At 47.0% G+C, this 17302-nt stretch overlaps 1 pseudogene; it reads left to right on the top strand.

The window, feature by feature from the left end:
• Positions 1–9108, top strand: part of LOC115126892 (GTPase IMAP family member 7-like) — a 31761-nt pseudogene extending 22653 nt beyond the window's left edge.
• The last annotated feature ends 8194 nt before the right edge of the window (positions 9109–17302 follow it).

Consider the following 17302-nt stretch of genomic DNA (forward strand, 5'->3'; position numbering starts at 1 on the left):
TGATGAGAGAGACAGCTGTCCTCATGGTACCAGTAGAGAGATGAGGGAGACAGCTGTCCTCATGGTACCAGTAGAGAATGATGAGGGAGACAGCTGTCCTCATGGTACCAATAGAGAGAGATGAGGGAGGCAGCTGTCCTCATGGTACCAGTAGAGAGAGATGAGGGAGACAGCTGTCCTCATGGTACCAGTAGAGAGAGATGAGGGAGACAGCTGTCCTCATGGTACCAGTAGAGAGAGATGAGGGAGACAGCTGTCCTCATGGTACCAGTAGAGAGATGAGGGAGACAGCTGTCCTCATGGTACCAGTAGAGAATGATGAGAGAGACAGCTGTCCTCATGGTACCAGTTGAGATAGATGAGGGAGACAGCTGTCCTCATGGTACCAGTAGAGAGATGAGGGAGGCAGCTGTCCTCATGGTACCAGTAGAGAGAGATGAGGGAGACAGCTGTCCTCATGGTACCAGTAGAGAGAGATGAGGGAGGCAGCTGTCCTCATGGTACCAGTAGAGAATGATGAGAGAGACAGCTGTCCTCATGGTACCAGTAGAGAGAGATGAGGGAGACAGCTGTCCTCATGGTACCAGTAGAGAATGATGAGGGAGACAGCTGTCCTCATGGTACCAGTAGAGAGAGATGAGGGAGCCAGCTGTCCTCATGGTGTCAGTAGAGAGAGATGAGGGAGCCAGCTGTCCTCATGGTACCAGTAGAGAGAGATTAGGGAGACAGCTGTCCTCATGGTACCAGTAGAGAATGATGAGGGAGACAGCTGTCCTCATGGTACCAGTAGAGAATGATGAGAGAGACAGCTGTCCTCATGGTACCAGTAGAGAGAGCTGAGGGAGACAGCTGTCCTCATGGTACCAGTAGAGTATGATGAGGAGACAGCTGTCCTCATGGTACCAGTAGAGAGAGTGAGGGAGACAGCTGTCCTCATGGTACCAGTAGAGAATGATGAGGAGACAGCTGTCCTCATGGTACCAGTAGAGAGATGAGGGAGACAGCTGTCCTCATGGTACCAGTAGAGAATGATGAGGGAGACATTTGTCCTCATGGTACCAGTAGAGAGATATGAGGGAGGCAGCTGTCCTCATGGTACCAGTAGAGAGAGATGAGGGAGACAGCTGTCCTCATGGTACCAGTAGAGAGAGATGAGGGAGACAGCTGTCCTCATGGTACCAGTAGAGAGAGATGAGGGAGACAGCTGTCCTCATGGTACCAGTAGAGAGATGAGGGAGACAGCTGTCCTCATGGTACCAGTAGAGAATGATGAGAGAGACAGCTGTCCTCATGGTACCAGTAGAGAGAGATGAGGGAGACAGCTGTCCTCATGGTACCAGTAGAGAGATGAGGGAGGCAGCTGTCCTCAATGTACCAGTAGAGAGAGATGAGGGAGACAGCTGTCCTCATGGTACCAGTAGAGAGAGATGAGGGAGGCAGCTGTCCTCATGGTACCAGTAGAGAATGATGAGAGAGACAGCTGTCCTCATGGTACCAGTAGAGAGAGCTGAGGGAGTCAGCTGTCCTCATGGTACCAGTAGAGTATGATGAGGGAGACAGCTGTCCTCATGGTACCAGTAGAGAGAGATGAGGGAGACAGCTGTCCTCATGGTACCAGTAGAGAGAGATGAGGGAGGCAGCTGTCCTCATGGTACCAGTAGAGAATGATGAGGGAGACAGCTGTCCTCATGGTACCAGTAGAGAGAGATGAGGGAGACAGCTGTCCTCATGGTACCAGTAGAGAATGTTGAGGGAGGCAGCTGTCCTCATGTTACCAGTATAGAATGATGAGGGAGACAGCTGTCCTCATGGTACCAGTAGAGAGAGATGAGGGAGACAGCTGTCCTCATGGTACCAGTAGAGAGAGATGAGGGAGACAGCTGTCCTCATGGTACCAGTAGAGAGATGAGGGAGACAGCTGTCCTCATGGTACCAGTAGAGAATGATGAGGGAGACAGCTGTCCTCATGGTACCAGTAGAGAGAGATGAGGGAGGCAGCTGTCCTCGTGGTATCAGTAGAGAGAGCTGAGGGAGACAGCTGTCCTCATGGTACCAGTAGAGAATGATGAGGGAGACAGCTGTCCTCATTGTACCAGTAGAGAGAGATGAGGGAGCCAGCTGTCCTCATGGTACCAGTAGAGAGAGATGAGGGAGCCAGCTGTCCTCATGGTACCAGTAGAGAGAGATTAGGGAGACAGCTGTCCTCATGGTACCAGTAGAGAATGATGAGGGAGACAGCTGTCCTCATGGTACCAGTAGAGAATGATGAGAGAGACAGCTGTCCTCATGGTACCAGTAGAGAGAGATGAGGGAGACAGCTGTCCTCATGGTACCAGTAGAGAATGATGAGAGAGACAGCTGTCCTCATGGTACCAGTAGAGAGAGATGAGGGAGACAGCTGTCCTCATGGTACCAGTAGAGAGAGATGAGGGAGGCAGCTGTCCTCATGGTACCAGTAGAGAATGATGAGAGAGACAGCTGTCCTCATGGTACCAGTAGAGAGAGATGAGGGAGGCAGCTGTCCTCATGGTACCAGTAGAGAATGATGAGAGAGACAGCTGTCCTCATGGTACCAGTAGAGAGAGCTGAAGGAGACAGCTGTCCTCATGGTACCAGTAGAGTATGATGAGGGAGGCAGCTGTCCTCATGGTACCAGTAGAGAATGATGAGGGAGACAGCTGTCCTCATGGTACCAGTAGAGAGAGATGAGGGAGACAGCTGTCCTCATGGTACCAGTAGAGAATGATGAGGGAGGCAGCTGTCCTCATGTTACCAGTAGAGAATGATGAGGGAGACAGCTGTCCTCATGGTACCAGTAGAGAGAGATGAGGGAGCCAGCTGTCCTCATGGTACCAGTAGAGAGAGATGAGGGAGACAGCTGTCCTCATGGTACCAGTAGAGAGATGAGGGAGACAGCTGTCCTCATGGTACCAGTAGAGAATGATGAGGGAGACAGCTGTCCTCATGGTACCAGTAGAGAGATGAGGGAGGCAGCTGTCCTCGTGGTATCAGTAGAGAGAGATGAGGGAGACAGCTGTCCTCATGGTACCAGTAGAGAATGATGAGGGAGACAGCTGTCCTCATGGTACCAGTAGAGAGAGATGAGGAAGACAGCTGTCCTCATGGTACCAGTAGAGAGAGATGAGGGAGCCAGCTGTCCTCATGGTACCAGTAGAGAGAGATGAGGGAGCCAGCTGTCCTCATGGTACCAGTAGAGAGATTAGGGAGACAGCTGTCCTCATGGTACCAGTAGAGAATGATGAGGGAGACAGCTGTCCTCATGGTACCAGTAGAGAATGATGAGAGAGACAGCTGTCCTCATGGTACCAGTAGAGAGAGATGAGGGAGACAGCTGTCCTCATGGTACCAGTAGAGAGAGATGAGAGAGACAGCTGTCCTCATGGTACCAGTAGAGAGAGATGAGGGAGACAGCTGTCCTCATGGTACCAGTAGAGAGATGAGGGAGGCAGCTGTCCTCATGGTACCAGTAGAGAGAGATGAGGGAGACAGCTGTCCTCATGGTACCAGTAGAGAGAGATGAGGGAGGCAGCTGTCCTCATGGTACCAGTAGAGAATGATGAGAGAGACAGCTGTCCTCATGGTACCAGTAGAGAGAGATGAGGGAGACAGCTGTCCTCATGGTACCAGTAGAGAATGATGAGGGAGACAGCTGTCCTCATGGTACCAGTAGAGAGAGATGAGGGAGACAGCTGTCCTCATGGTACCAGTAGAGAGAGATGAGGGAGCCAGCTGTCCTCATGGTACCAGTAGAGAGAGATGAGGGAGCCAGCTGTCCTCGTGGTCCCAGTAGAGAGAGATTAGGGAGACAGCTGTCCTCATGGTACCAGTAGAGAATGATGAGGGAGACAGCTGTCCTCATGGTACCAGTAGAGAATGATGAGAGAGACAGCTGTCCTCATGGTACCAGTAGAGAGAGCTGAGGGAGACAGCTGTCCTCATGGTACCAGTAGAGTATGATGAGGGAGACAGCTGTCCTCATGGTACCAGTAGAGAGAGATGAGGGAGACAGCTGTCCTCATGGTACCAGTAGAGAGAGATGAGGGAGACAGCTGTCCTCATGGTACCAGTAGAGAGATGAGGGAGACAGCTGTCCTCATGGTACCAGTAGAGAATGATGAGGGAGACAGCTGTCCTCATGGTACCAGTAGAGAGAGATGAGGAAGACAGCTGTCCTCATGGTACCAGTAGAGAGAGATGAGGGAGCCAGCTGTCCTCATGGTACCAGTAGAGAGAGATGAGGGAGCCAGCTGTCCTCATGGTACCAGTAGAGAGATGAGGGGAGACAGCTGTCCTCATGGTACCAGTAGAGAATGATGAGGGAGACAGCTGTCCTCATGGTACCAGTAGAGAATGATGAGAGAGACAGCTGTCCTCATGGTACCAGTAGAGAGAGATGCGGGAGACAGCTGTCCTCATGGTACCAGTAGAGAATGATGAGGGAGACAGCTGTCCTCATGGTACCAGTAGAGAGAGATGCGGGAGACAGCTGTCCTCATGGTACCAGTAGAGAATGATGAGGGAGACAGCTGTCCTCATGGTACCAGTAGAGAGATAATTTTTATTTGTAAATCAACCAATGAAATCAAACCACAACCATCCAAATCAAACCACAACCATCCATCCTCCCTTCCATGAACCATCCATAGACACCTGTGTGTTTCCTTTCAAACTATATAAACTCTTATAAACTAGTTGGTTCGAGCCCTGAATGCTGATTGGTGTAAGTCGCTCTGGATAAGAGCGTCTGCTAAATGACTTAAATGTAAATGTAATAAAACATGGGTATGATTCCAAAAACATTTGTTCTGTACTAATTACATTGGTAACCCGTTGATAATAGGCACGATTCGTCCCAAAGAAGTTCCTACCTTAGACATGAGTTCTGTCATTTCTTGATATCTTCTTTTGGTGACATGTGTATTGGCATTGTGTTTTGCGTGACATTCTACTGCACTGTTGGAGCCAGTAACATATATTTTTCTGTACAATGACATTGTTAGGGAATGTACTTCAGTTATACCACATAGCATTACTCAATTATAGCTACTATTATTGCATTTTGGGGATTACTCTTTTTTATAGGTATAAAAAGGTATCTCACAGGTATCTCATTCCACGTAGGGCTGAGTGTCTACAGCAGGGCAGTCCAACCCTCTTCCTGGAGATCTACTGTCCTGTTGGTTTCCAGTTCAACCCTCTTCCTGGAGATCTACTGTCCTGTTGGTTTCCAGTCCAACCCTCTTCCTGGAGATCTACTGTCCTGTTGGTTTCCAGTCCAACCCTCTTCCTGGAGATCTACTGTCCTGTTGGTTTCAGTCCAACCTTCTTCCTGGAGATCTACTGTCCTGTTGGTTTCCAGTTCCATCCTCTTCCTGGAGATCTACTGTCCTGTTGGTTTCCAGTTCAATCCTCTTCCTGGAGATCTACTGTCCTGTTGGTTTCCAGTCCAACCTTCTTCCTGGAGATCTACTGTCCTGTTGGTTTCCAGTTCCATCCTCTTCCTGGAGATCTACTGTCCTGTTGGTTTCCAGTCCAACCCTCTTCCTGGAGATCTACTGTCCTGTTGGTTTCCAGTTCAAACCTCTTCCTGGAGATCTACTGTCCTGTTGGTTTCCAGTTCAACCCTCTTCCTGGAGATCTACTGTCCTGTTGGTTTCCAGTTCAACCCTCTTCCTGGAGATCTACTGTCCTGTTGGTTTCCAGTCCAACCCTCTTCCTGGAGATCTACTGTCCTGTCGGTTTCAGTTCAACCCTCTTCCTGAGATCTACTGTCCTGTCGGTTTCCAGTCCAACCCTCTTCCTGGAGATCTACTGTCCTGTCGGTTTCCAGTTCAACCCTCTTCCTGGAGATCTACTGTCCTGTCGGAATCCAGTTCAACCCTCTTCTTGGAGATCTACTGTCCTGTCGGATTCCAGTTCAACCCTCTTCTTGGAGATCTACTGTCCTGTCGGTTTCCAGTCCAACCCTCTTCCTGGAGATCTACTGTCCTGTCGGTTTCCAGTTCAACCCTCTTCCTGGAGATCTACTGTCCTGTCGGTTTCCAGTTCAACCCTCTTCCTGGAGATCTACTGTCCTGTCGGTTTCCAGTTCCATCCTCTTCCTGTAGATCTACTGTCCTGTTGGTTTCCAGTTCAAACCTCTTCCTGGAGATGCTGAATTAGGGTTGGACTGAAAACCTACAGGGCAGTAGATCTCCAGGAATAGGGTTGGGCTGCCCTGGTCTACAGGTTTTCCCTCTTTCCTTGTACTTGATTGATGAAGTAAAGTCCTTAATTAGTAAGGAACTGTCCTCATCTGGTTGTCTAGGTCTTAATTGAAAGGAAAAAACAACAACCTGCAGACATTAGGCCTCCATGAGTTTTACGCACCTGGTTTACATTGTTTGACAGTGAAATAGCTGAGAAGAAATTCTAATTTAGTTTGTGGACTTTGTTATTTGTAATGAGATCATCATCTAATTCCATGTTTTTGATTGGTCACTGTAACAGATATGGGACAAAGAAGAGGAGGGACTCTGAAGATTCTGTTACTGTTGACACTCTGTCTGCAAGCCTTCACTGTTCAATGCCAAGGTACACACACACACACACACACACACACACACACACAGCAGGGGGCAGGTGCTCAAAATATAAAAAATAGGGCGAAATCTAGAAAATACCAAATGCCTCTGTAGAGTACATTTTTAAATAGGCCTATTTATGTATACAACACACTCATCATTACAAACTAGTTCAGCGCCTCATAAAGACATGATTGACATGGGGAAAAGAAGGGGGGTTATCAGCTGATCATTGATGTTGATGATTGATGTTCATCTGCTAGTTAGCTTTATTCATTTTACTGATTGTAATTTACCTTAGCTTTTTCTTATCCTCTCTGCTCCTATCAGCCAACCAGACTGAAGTTCGTTCTCTCTCTCTCTCTCTCTCTCTCTCTCTCTCTCTCTCTCTCTCTGCCAACCAGACTGAAGTATTTTCCTCTCTCTCTCTCTCTCTCTCTCTCTGCTCCAATCAGCCAATCAGACTGAATATGGATGATGATGTAGGCTAAATCAAGTATTATCAAGTGTTAAATAAATGTTAAGGTCTTTCAAGCTGGGCGTCTCCTTACAGGCCAGACTGGGAAACAGGCTCAACCAACGGATGGGGTGGGGGGTGATGAACTGGACGACAACTTGCTAGCAGTGGGTTCTGAACAAGTGTAACAAATAATATTATGTGGGAAATTATATCACCACCCAAAAGGGTGCTTTAGAGACTGGAATGACAATGGGGCTTGTGCTCTGCACGGTTAGAGCCTGACACACACACATTTCATTAGGTTTTCATCAAGACAATCACTATCAACTCAAGCACTTCTTGTCTGTTTTCACAGATTCAGGGCATCCCTCTGATCTGAGGATAGTTCTGGTGGGGAAGACTGGATCAGGGAAGAGTTCAACAGGAAACACCATCCTGAGGAGGGAGGGGTTTAAAGTAGACTTCTCCCCTGAGTCTGTCACTGATCACTGTGAGAAACAGAGTGGAGTGGTGGATGGGAGGAAGATTGATGTCATCGACACCCCGGGGCTCTATGACACAACAATGTCTAAAGAAGAGATGAAAAGTGAGATAGAAAAGGCCATCTACATGTCAGTACCAGGACCCCACGCCTTCCTGCTGGTGATCAGACTGGGGAGGTTCACAGAGGAGGAGAGGAACACTGTGAAGTGGATCCAGGAGAACTTTGGAGAAGAAGCCTCAATGTACACCATCATTCTGTTCACCGGAGGAGACCAGCTGGAAGACAAATCAATGGTGGACTTTCTAAGTGAGAGTGAGGAGCTTATGAAACTCGTCAAGGTCTTTAAGGGCAGAAATCATGTCTTCAATAATAAAAAGAAGAATGACAACACTCAGGTCCCAGAGCTGCTGAAGAAGATAGATGAGATGGTGATGAAGAATGGGAGGAAAACACTACACCAATGAGATGTACCAGGAGGTCCAGAGGAAGATCGAAGAGGAGGAGGAGAGGAAGAGACAGGAGAAGAAGGAGAGAGAGGAGGAGGCGAAGAAGAAACAAGAGGAGGAGATCAGAAAACGGGAAGAGAAGGCGAGAGAGGAGGAAAGGAAGAGACAGGAGAAGAAGAAGAAACAAGAGGAGGAGATCAGAAAATGGGTAGAGAAGGCGAGAGAGGAGGAGAGGAAGAGACAGGAGGAGGAGAAGAGAAAGGAGGATAAGAAGAAACATGAGGAGGAGATCAGAAAACAGGTAGCAAAGGCGAGAGAGGAGGAGAGGACGAGACAGCAGAGGACGAGGAAGTCGTCGTCAAATGGCTTTTTGGGATTGTTAACAACTGTTTTCACAGCGGTGATAGCAGGACCATTAGCAATTCCAGTTGGAGCTGCTGTATTTGCAAATGAATTAGCTGAACATTTAGACGATTCTGATTAAATGAGGAAGACAATCTTTACAATTCTAATTTAAGTAAAGATGAGGAAGAGGAGGCAGTGTGAAGTACCACTCTCTTCCACATCTTAATGTCAAGTAGCAGCAGTAGGTTAATACTGTATAATGACAACCATCATTGTTTGTAGCAGTAGAGTATATTAATACTGTATAATGACAACCATCATTGTTTGTAGCAGTAGAGTATATTAATACTGTATAATGACAACCATCATTGTTTGTAGCAGTAGAGTATATTAATACTGTACAATGACAACCATCATTGTTTGTAGCAGTAGAATATATTAATACTGTATAATGACAACCATCATTGTTTGATTGTTCAACACTTTCTAACATGATCAGTTATTTACCATGTTTATTATTCAGAGGCTTGGGGATAATAACATACTGTAGGATGACATTTATAACTCAACAAAAACAAACAGACAGAAAACATCTGAAATCATGTTTCATAAACTCAGAAATGGTTAATAAGTTACAATGGGTAAAGACATTCTAGGTATCTAGATATCCACAGTATTGATGTATCTACCCTCCCTCACTGGTCTGTGTTCTCCCTCTATCCTCCCTCACTGGTCTGTTCTCCCTCTACCCTCCCTTCCTGGTCTGTGTTCTCCCTCTAGCCTCTCTTCCTGGTCTGTGTTCTCCCTCTACCCTCCCTTCCTGGTCTGTGTTCTCCCTCTACCCTCCCTCACTGGTCTGTTCTCCCTCTACCCTCCCTTCCTGGTCTGTGTTCTCCCTCTACCCTCCCTCCCTGGTCTGTGTTCTCCCTCTACCCTCCCTCCCTCCCTGGTCTGTGTTCTCCCTCTACCCTCCCTCCCTCCCTGGTCTGTGTTCTCCCTCTAGCCTCTCTACCCTCCCTCCCTGGTCTGTGTTCTCCCTCTACCCTCCCTCCCTGGTCTGTGTTCTCCCTCTACCCTCCCTCCCTGGTCTGTGTTCTCCCTCTACCCTCTACCCTCCCTCCCTGGTCTGTGTTCTCTCTCTACCCTCCCTCCCTGGTCTGTGTTCTCTCTCTACCCTCCCTCCCTGGTCTGTGTTCTCCCTCTAGCCTCTCTACCCTCCCTCCCTGGTCTGTGTTCTCCCTCTACCCTCCCTCCCTGGTCTGTGTTCTCCCTCTACCCTCCCTCCCTGGTCTGTGTTCTCCCTCTACCCTCCCTCCCTGGTCTGTGTTCTCCCTCTACCCTCCCTCCCTGGTCTGTGTTCTCCCTCTACCCTCCCTCCCTGGTCTGTGTTCTCTCTCTACCCTCCCTCCCTGGTCTGTGTTCTCTCTCTACCCTCCCTCCCTGGCCTGTGTTCTCCCTCTAGCCTCTCTACCCTCCCTCCCTGGTCTGTGTTCTCCCTCTACCCTCTCTCTACCCTCCCTCCCTGGTCTGTGTTCTCCCTCTACCCTCCCTCCCTGGTCTGTGTCCTTCCTCTACCCTCCCTCCCTGGTCTGTGTTCTCCCTCTACCCTTCCTTCCCCTGGTCTGTGTCATCCCTCTACCCTCCCTCCCTGGTCTATGTTCTCCCTCTACACTCCCTCCCTGGTCTGTGTTCTCCCTCTACCCTCCCTCCCTGGTCTGTGTTCTCCCTCTACCCTCCCTCCCTGGTCTGTGTTCTCCCTCTACCCTCCCTCCCTGGTCTGTGTTCTCCCTCTACCCTCCCTCCCTGGTCTGTGTTCTCCCTCTACCCTCCCTCTACCCTCCCTCCCTGGTCTGTGTTCTCCCTCTACCCCCCTGCCTGGTCTGTGTTCTCCCTCTACCCCCCTGCCTGGTCTGTGTTCTCCCTCTACCCCCCTGCCTGGTCTGTGTTCTCCCTCTAGTGTCAGACTTGTGTAAAACACCACATGATTAACACAGTAAGTAATGTTGTATTACACAGTACTTCATTATTGTAATTCTACGGTACTTCATTTCTGTACTGTATTTCTACTCTACTTCATTGCTGTATTTCAACTGTACCTCATTACTGTATTTGGACGTTATGACTGTATTCCTACGGTACTTTATAATCCAGGGGAAGGGATGTTATATATTTACAAATATGTATTTATTCCAGTATACTCATGTGGCTATTTGAACATTTTTCCAAGCTGTTTATAAATGGACAGATAATTTGTGTTGATAATTTTCATGATTATGATGTTTCATTATTCATCAACATTTGATGCTTAAAGGACCTACAGCGCCTTCAGAAAGTATTCAGACCCTTGACCTTTTCCACATTTTGTTGGGTTACAGCCTTATTCTAAAATTGATTAAATTGTTTATTTCCCCCCTCATCAATCTACACACAATAATGACAAAGCTAAAACAGTTTTTTTCATGTTTGCAAAAAAATAATAAAAATGAATTATTACATTTACATAAGTATTCAGACCCTTTACTCAGTACTTTGTCGAAGCACTTTTGGCAGAGATTACAGCCTCCAGTCTTCTTGGGTATGACGCATCCAGCTTGTCACACCTGTATTTGAGGAGTTTTCTTCCATTCTTCTCTTCAGACCCTCTCAAGCTCTGTTAAGTTTGATGCAGAGCGTTGCTGCACAGATATTTTCACGTCTCTCCAGAGATGTTTGATCAGCTTCAAGTCCAGGCTGGGCCACTCAAGGACATTCAGAGACCTGTCCCAAAGCCACGGTTGCGTTGTCTTGGCTGCGTGTTTAGTGTCATTGTCCTGTTGGAAGGTGAACCTGAGCGCTCTGGAGCAGGTTTTCATCAAGGATCTCTCTGTATTTTTCTCCGTTCATCTTTGCCTCAATCCTGACTAGTCTCCCAGTCCCTTCCACTGAAAAATATTCCCACAGCATGATGCTGCCACCACCATGCTTCACCATAGGGATGGTCCCAGGTTTCTTCCAGAAGTGACGCTTGGCATTCAGGCCTAAGAGTTTAATATTGGTTTCATCAGACCAGAGAATCTTGTTCCTCAGGGTCTGATGGCAAACTCCAAGCGGGCTGTCGTGAGCCTTTAACTGAGGAGTGGCCACTCTACCATAAAGGCCTGATTGGTGGAGTGCTGCAGAGATGGTTGTCCTTCTGGAAGGTTCTCCCATCTCCACAGAGGCACTCTAGAGCTCTGTCAGAGTGACCATTGGGTTCTTGGTCACCTCCCTGACCAAGGCCCTTCTCCACCGATTGCTTAGTTTGGCCGGGCAGCCAGCTCTAGGAAGAGTCTTGGTGGTTCAAAACTTCTTCCATTTAAGAATGATGGAGGACACTGTGTTCTTGGGGACCTTCAATGTTGCAACATTTTTTGGTAGCCTTTCCCAGATCTGTGCCTCGACACATTTCTGTCTTGGAGCTCTACGGACAATTCTTTCCACCTCATGGCTTGGTTTTTGCTCTGACATGCACTGTCAATTGTGGGCACCTAATATAGACAGGTGTGTGCCTTTCCAAATCATGTACAATTAGTTGTGTTTACCACAGGTGGACAGCAAGTTGTAGAAACATCTCAAGGATGATCAATGGAAACAGGATGCACCTGAGCTCAATTTCGAGTCTCATAGCAAAGGGTCTGAATACTTACGCAAATAAGGTATTTCAGTTTGATAAATTTTTTGAAATGTATTAAAAGAATAAAAACATTTTTATTTGTATTTAATCCACTTTAAACTAAGGCTGGAATGTAACAAAATGTGGAAAAAGTCAAGGGGTTTGAAAACTTTCCGAAGGTCGTTGTTAGTGTGTGGTATGTGTTGCATGTATGATTTATCCAGATTTCAGAATTGTATAATAAAGTGAAATCAATAAAATGATCTCCTCATATTCTGTTAAAACACCACTGTCATTACGACCAACAATGCAGAGAGAGAGTGAGACAGTGAGTGTGTGAGGGAGAGACAGAGGGAGGCAGAGAGAAAGGGAGCGAGACAGTGAGTGTGTGTGTGTGAGGGAGAGACAGAGGGAGAGAGGCAGAGAGAAAGAGAGCATGACAGGGAATGTGTGTGAGGGAGATACAGAGTGAGGCAGAGAGAGAGAGTGAGACAGTGAGTGTGTGTGAGGGGGAGGCAGAGAGAAAGAGAGCGAGACAGTGAGTGTGTGTGAGGGAGAGAAACAGGGCGAGACAGTGAGTGTTTGTGAGGGAGAGACAGAGGGCAAGACAGTGAGTGTGTGTGAGGGAGAGAAAGAGGGCGAAACCGTGAGTGTGTGTGTGAGGGAGAGAAAGAGGGCGAGACAGCGAGTGTGTGGCGAGAGCCAAATCGCAATTTTTTTTGGGGTGAATGCGCACAGCGGAGACCTGGTCTGGACTTTCCCCCATAGTAGCACCATCGGAAACCCCTAAACACCTCCCGGAGTACTCTCACGACTACCCCGTGAGAGCCCTCCATTGCCAAGAAACAGTGGGGTCATGATAAGCTAACCAGGGTAGGCCCAGCACCACGGGAAACGCAGGAGAGTCAAAAAGGAAGAGACTGATTCTCTCCTGCGTCACCATGCCCAGAGGAGTGGTGGCCTCCCTAATCAACCCTGCCCCTATTGGTCAAACTGGGAAGGGCATAGCCACTGGAATTATGGGGATCCCTAAACTATGGGCAAATGATCTGTCGCTTCTGAATCGACGAGTGCTTTATGCTGGGAATGCGGGGAAAACTCAGGAAAAGTATCAAACAAAAACATGTGTGCAAAACAGAGGGCTCTGGGTGAGAATGGTGCCTTCTCACCTGGGGTGATGCCAGAGTGCCCTGCCTGCTACCTTGACCCCCTGAGGGACCAACCCGGCACCGACCGGCAGTGTGACCTCTGCGGCCACAGATGGTTCACGAGTGGACAGGTCCACCAGCTGGTCAAAGGTGAGGGTGGTGTCCCTGCAGGCCAACTCTCGATGAACGTCCTCGCGAAAACTGCAGCGATAGTGGTCGATCAGGGCCATATCGTTCCATCCCTCGCCGGCGGCCAGGTTCCGAAAATCCATGGCGAACTCCTGGGTGTTCAGGCATTCACCCGTCGCTCTACCCTCGGGTGGGTGGTCGAAGACTGCCTGGAAGTGGCGGGTGAAATCCTCGAAATGGTCCAGCGCCACATCTCCTTCTCCCCACAGGGCGTTGGCCAACTCCAGAGCTTTCCCCGAGAGGCACGAGACGAGGGCGGACACCTTCTCACTTCCCGAAGCAGCCGGGTGGACAGTTGCCAGGTAGAGATCCAGCTGCAACAGGAAACCCTGGCAGCGTGCAGCCGTCCCGTCGTACTCCTGGGGAAGGGCGAGACGAATCCGACTAGGACCTGGTGAATGGGGAGCGAGTAGTGGAGACCCTGGCTGTCCATGGCGACGCCGAGATGGTGGAGCATCGCTGCGTGCTCCCGGACGCACTCCTCGACCCCTATACTAGGGGCACCTGCTCCTGCTGACACCATATTGTGGGTGTGAAATTCTGTAAGGGGTGCGTAATCAAAATCTAAAAATCCCCATCAAAATCTATCCGTTTATGCTAGTTGTTCTTTTTTTGGATTTGGATGCGTCTCAATCCACCACATCCGCCAGTGTCGCACTTCCGCATCTGTGGGGAAAGTTGACAGAGCTAGAGTGGTGTTTGTCAGACCATGAGAAAAATCGGTCTTCTCACAAAATTGCCTATAGCGTTTGAATGGTTTGGCCCCTCTATTATGACAAGATAAGACACCCACGAAAACAATGGTATTCTCCGTTTAGTTTTACGACCCTCACAAGAATTTGGGGATTCGTCAGACATCGGTACCGTCAATCTGTCAACTTCTCTGTAGCACTAAACAGTTCGGGCAACACACTAATATGACCCCGCTGTGGAAAGGTGAGACTAATGAACACCTACATGTTGTTTGCTCTTGGGAGGCCCCCACAGGCTTCACAAGACTCATCTGAATGTCCCCGGGTACCATTTTAAATAATGTATGGGAGTCCATATGGAGACATTTAATTTCAGTGCCAAAAATAATGGGTTAAATACATACATTTCTCAAATATATTAATGGGTTAAATACATACATTTCTCAAATATATTAATGGGTTAAATACATACATTTCTCAAATATATTAATGGGTTAAATACATACATTTCTCAAATATAGGACAGAACTTCAGGAAAAACTCCTTTAGATGTGTTCTGGGGGGACTATCCATGTTCCATGTTGTGAATCTGTTATTCAATGCGTATTTTATGGGCTAATTGTAGTGAGGCTAAATTATATTGTTTCTCAAATAAGTTTTTTATTTATTTATTTTGAGATGTCAAGGGGTCTTAAAATTGTTAATAAAATAGCTTGTTGATTCTTGGTATGACCTCCTTTAAATAATTCCATATGTTAGCTTAGTTTAACTCCCCTGTAGAGGATTAAACATTGTTTGAGGTACAGACTATTTCTGCATCTGTAGATTTAACCATTGGTCTGTGTAATTAATGATTTAAGGAGAGTGAGGACAGGTGTGGAGGCTGAAAAGCAATTAGTAGCAGCTGATGCTTGTTGAGGAGCTGTGGTCAAGGCAACTAGTGTAAACATTGGAAACAGGCATGGAGGCTGATTGGAAGTTAGTAGCAGTTGGTGCTTGTTGAGGAGCTGCGGTCAAGGCAACTAGTGTAAGTATTGGAAACAGGCATGGAGGCTGATTGGAAGTTAGTAGCAGCTGGTGCTTGTTGAGGAGCTGCGGTCAAGGCAACTAGTGTAAACATTGGAAACAGGCATGGAGGCTGATTGGAAGTTAGTAGCAGCTGGTGCTTGTTGAGGAGCTGCGGTCAAGGCAACTAGTGTAAACATTGGAAACAGGCATGGAGGCTGATTGGAAGTTAGTAGCAGCTGGTGCTTGTTGAGGAGCTGCGGTCAAGGCAACTAGTGTAAACATTGGAAACAGGCATGGAGGCTGATTGGAAGTTAGTAGCAGCTGGTGCTTGTTGAGGAGCTGCGGTCAAGGCAACTAGTGTAAGTATTGGAAACAGGCATGGAGGCTGATTGGAAGTTAGTAGCAGCTGATGCTTGTTGAGTTGATGGGGAGCTGAGTTCAGTGTAACTAGTTCAAGCGTGGTCCTCTCTCCTGAATTTGTGTTCATTCTTCTCGACATCAAGTCTGTCTATCAGCATACTGAGCACAGTCCCTTTATAGTGCAAAGAACAATGTTGAACTTTTTTTAACCTTAATTTAACTAGGCAACTCAGTTAAGAACAAGTTCTTATTAACAATGACAGCCTACCAAAAGGCAAAAGGCCTCCAGTGGGGATGGGATTAAAAAATATATAAATTAAATTAAAATGTAGGACAAAAACACACATCACGACAAGAGAGACAACACAACACTCACTACATAAAGAGAGACCTAAGACAACAACATTGCATGGTAGCAACAACATGACAACAACATGGTAGCAAGACAACATGTGCAGCAACACAACATGGTAGCAGCACAAAACAGGGTACAAACATTATTGGGCAAAAGTGTCTGCTCATTGTTAGCTCCCCTCTCATGCTGCACAGAAGTTAATACACTTGAATAATGCGACGCGGCATGTAGAAATGTTGAAACTGTTCATTACTGTTCACAAAACAATACTAAAAAACCTACTACTATTAGAGTCATACGTTTTGCAAGAGTTATTATTAATAATCAATGTGAATCAATTGTGGCGCCCAGCAGGTCAGCCACCAGGGGGAGACGCGTCGAGGCCTGCTGACAGACGGAGCATACAACACGAGGCGATGGCTCCATCTGCTGGACGTGCCAGGTCTCGACGGGCTCTCCGCCCAGGACTATCTGGGGCTGATTGGCAAGTTGGTGAGTAATCAAGGGCTGACTGCTCACCAGGTGTACAAGCCCCATAACTGAGCTAAGACGTTTGACAGGATACAGCAAGACCCGGAGCCCAGAAGAGGGTATCCCAGGTATCCCTTTCCTTTTGATTTATTATTTAATAAACACCCTTGAAACCGAGCTAATCATACTGTGTCCGTGTCTGATCTGTGTAAACGTCTTGACCCAACCCCCTGGTCTGCCACACAATATATTATGTGTATATTAATTTGAAGCAACATATTAAACATAACAAAATCCCCATCAAACTCCATTTTAAATGATAAATCAGTTTGTTTTGGTTAGGCGGGTTGGAAGCATGGTTTCCGGGTGAGCAAGGAGGATTGGGGCGGGGGTTGAGGATTCAGGCGGGGGTTGAGGATTCAGGCAGGGGTTGAGGATTCAGGCGGGGGTTGAGGGTTGGGGTTATCTTTATATGCATGTATCTCTTGTTTTGTACCTGTAACCCCCATCTGTAAAAATAAAATGACAAAAATAAATAAAACACTGATAATATATATTTTTTTAATGATACACTGTATATGCCTAAAGATTGAACAGAGCAATAGCTGAGTTTATCCGTCTGGGTCAAGTGCCATTCTGGGACTTTGCCTACTATGCCTTCTTCTTTTAATACATGCAGATAAATGAAAGTCAGTTAAATAAAGAGCTGATATCTGCTGGGGTTATATAGACAAAATAATTGACACCTAATCTACATACAGTATGTACATAAAGAACAGAGCAGTTACACATCATAATACTGATGTGTTAAATCATGATGTGTAGCTGTGACAATATTATAATAACAATGCTGCTATCAGACGTAGCGTTATGAAACTAGAAAAAACAAAGACATTATTACATGGATGAGATTAATGCATTTAGTTTGGACAATTGATTCCACAGATATCGTCACATTTGAGGGGTGAATCTTAACTTCCACTTTTAAGTAAATTAAATTGTCCGCTTGACATCAATACAACACTATGAGAAAGTTTGATCCAAGTGGAAATTAGGATTCAGCCCATTATCACCAAATTCCTATGATTGATCTATTGTCTTTTGCTTTAATACTGGAATCCGTAATGGT

The sequence above is a fragment of the Oncorhynchus nerka genome, linkage group LG15, assembly GCF_034236695.1.
Source record: "Oncorhynchus nerka isolate Pitt River linkage group LG15, Oner_Uvic_2.0, whole genome shotgun sequence".
Classification (NCBI taxonomy): domain Eukaryota; kingdom Metazoa; phylum Chordata; class Actinopteri; order Salmoniformes; family Salmonidae; genus Oncorhynchus; species Oncorhynchus nerka.